Genomic DNA, 3,228 nt, shown 5'->3' with positions numbered 1-3,228 from the left:
CAACTACTGAGCCTGCGTCCTAGAGCCTGTGAGCCACAACTACTGAGTCTGCATGCCACAACTACTGAAGCCTGTGCGCCTAGAAGCCTGTGCTCCGCAACAAAAGAAGTCACCACAACGAGAAGCCCGCACACCACAAGGAAGAGTAGCCCCTGCTCGCCTCAACTGGAGAAAGCCCGCGCAGCAATGAAGACCCAACACAGCCAATAATTAATTAACTAATTTTTTAAAAAAGGTAGCGATTATTACCCTTGCTCTTTTTAAAAAAATTTTCTCCCATGTTTTAACATTTATTTATTTATCTATTATTTTTATTTATTTTATTTTGGCTGCACCGGGTCTTCGTTGTGGCATGCGGACTTCTTAGTTGTGGCACATGGGACCTAGTTCCCCAATCAGGGATCGAACCTGGGCCCCCTACATTGGGAGTGTGGAGTCTTACCCACTAGACCACCAGGGAGGTCTCTACCCTTGCTCTTAGGAGGGCCCCTTACAGCCAAACTCCTACTTCGTGGTTCTCCCACTGATAGTGAGGCTGTCCCTCTAGTACCTCCTCTGCCACACTCAATCACACATTAGTCTGTCTTCCCTGGGGGCTCCTTTAGCACACAGTGTGGGACCTGCAGGACCTCCACACCTACCTTAGGGCCAGGCAAATGCTCAGGAAATGTCTGTGCACCTAACCAAAGGGGGTCTGCAGCACTGGCCCCAGTTTGAGGGAATAGGAAGGGGTATCTTTCCTTGGCCCCTCTGCCCCCTCTGCTTTCCTGGTCCTTTTGCAGAACAGCTAGTGCTTAGATCAGCAGTTACCATAGCAACAATAGAGCCAGAGAGAGGGTACCAGGCAGGGCATCCCTGCTTCTCGGGAGACCAGGTGCCTCTTCTGGACAGCAAATAGGGGAAACTACTGTGACGGCTGCCTCATAACAATGAGCTCCCTGGAAGGGGTCCAGGTTTCTATGTCATCCATATACCCCTTATTTCATCCAATCACGTATTTGCCCCTTCACAAAACACTGAGTGGCTGTCACTGCTATACGACAGGCACTGTGCCAGCTGCTAGGAAAACAAAGTTCAAGTGAGACACTGTTCCTGCCTCGAGAGAGCTCCCAGTCTAGAGAGGGAAGCAGAAGGGGAAGGCCGGGGAGGGCAGGAGGCAGAGGGGTATGTATGTGTGAGGCTGGAGCAGAGGAGTGCAGAGGTTAAGAGCAGGGCCTCTGGAGTCGACTGCTCGCATTCAAACCCCGGCTCTGCCTATTACTCGCCATGTGACATCTGGGCACTTTACTGCATCTCTAAGCCTTAGTTTACCCATCTGTAAAATGGGGGTAATTAGCACTTACCTCAAAGGCTGTGAGGTATCACTAGTATATGTAAAGTATTGCCTGACATATGGCAAGCACTCAGTAAACAGAAGGCTTTCTATTGTTCTGACTCTACCCCTGGTTCCCTCCTCCACACAGCCAAAGCCAGTTTTAGATTAGAGCTTCCTCCAGTGCTTCCTCAGCAGAGCCCCAGCTAACTCTTACCCCAGCTTCCAGGCTTAGCAGCCCCCACTGCCCCTGCACCTGGGAAGTCTGTGTGTACCCCACCCCCTGCTGCCAGCAGATTATCAGAACAGTGTCCCAGATAAAGTCCCCAAAGGGAGTCTTTCTGTTTAGCACATGAATGGCCAAGTACCGCTTATTTCAGGATGGAATTTTAAAAATACCTCTTGCTCTGATCATTTATAGGGTTCCTCAGTATTCATCCTGGTACTTTCTTCCTTTGGCAGAAATGCCCAGAAACACACACACACACACACACACACACACACACCTTTGAGAGATTTTCTAAACCTCTGAGTATAATCCAAATATTCCACAGCTTTGGAAGTATACACCCAGATTTAGCAAAGGCCACCCCTGCTAACAGACATCCTTGCTCCCCAGGCCCCCAGTCTTGTGCTACCAGGAGAGGGGTGCCACGCTCAGACTCCCCTGCGTGGGCAGCACAGAGCCTGCCTCAGTTGCTTTTTCCTCCTTGGCTGACGGGCCCGTGAATGGCTCTCTCCTGCTTGCTCTCCGCCAGGGAGCTGACCGTTGCTGTTCAACCACACCCTCTGAGGAAGGCTGTCTGCTACTAAGTGGGCTGGGGACTCTTGCTGTCTGCGAGGGCATTCTTGCTTGTGGTGGATCTTTGGGAGGAAATGACAGGGCAACGTATCCTACAGTTCTTGTTGGGAGCATGTGTGTAATCGTCCTTTCCGTGAGCAGCACGGTTCCAGGTGGGTTTGTGTTCCATGCAGCATCCAAGCTGCCCGGTATCTGGGCAGGCCTGCAGGCATTTCAGATCCCTAACGCTTTAACCCTCGTGAGATGATAACATCCTCTGAGAGGGCAGAGAAGCTGAATTCTTTTTTTTTTTTTTTGCAGTATGCGCGGGCCTCTCACTGTCGTGGCCTCTCCCGTTGCGGAGCACAGGCTCCGGATGTGCAGGCTCAGCGGCCATGGCTCACGGGCCCAGCCGCTCCGCGGCATGTGGGATCTTCCCGGACCGGGGCACGAACCCGTGTCCCCTGCATCGGCAGGCGGGCTCTCAACCACTGCGCCAACAGAGAAGCCCCGTGAGAAGCTGAATTCTGAGTACTCCTCCGTAACACAGGAGAGGGTATTTATTTTACCGTCATCAGCAACATGGCAAGATTCCAAGATTCACAATATTAAACTAGGCTTGGGATGCACGGAATGGGGGTAGGGGAAGGAATAATAGTCCCAGCTTCAAAGGGTTCACAGGTCATTTGAGTCTAAACCTGCACACACGAAGCAACCAGAAAACAACTCCAAACCATGCATCAAGCTGTGTGCAACGCAGGACATCTTGTTCCACAAAGCGTTGGGAGAATGAATGCAGAGTTCATGTCTAGTCATCCTCAGAAGCCTTGCCATGATTATAGTGTTGTTGGCCACTCACTGAGCATTTCCCTGGAAGGCGCTAAGTCCTTATACGGATGACCCCATTACTTTTCAACGACCCTGTGAAACAGGTCCTTAGTCGTTCCATGTTACAGAGAAGAAGCTAAGGCTCAGCGTGATTAAGCATCTTGCCCATGGAACTTAATGAGCGGCAGAGCTAGAATCTGAACCTGGTACACCCGACCACACAGCCCTCTGCTTATCCTCTATGGTACAGCACCTCTCTGCCCAAAGAAAAATTCTTGTCTGAATTTTGCAAGAGAAAAAGCTGGTT

Source organism: Monodon monoceros, unplaced genomic scaffold, assembly GCF_005190385.1.
Source record: "Monodon monoceros isolate NGI ecotype Baffin Bay Population unplaced genomic scaffold, NGI_Narwhal_1 Super_Scaffold_4, whole genome shotgun sequence".
Classification (NCBI taxonomy): domain Eukaryota; kingdom Metazoa; phylum Chordata; class Mammalia; order Artiodactyla; family Monodontidae; genus Monodon; species Monodon monoceros.
The sequence above is the reverse complement of the archived record's forward strand: the minus strand, read 5'-3'. Positions refer to the sequence as shown.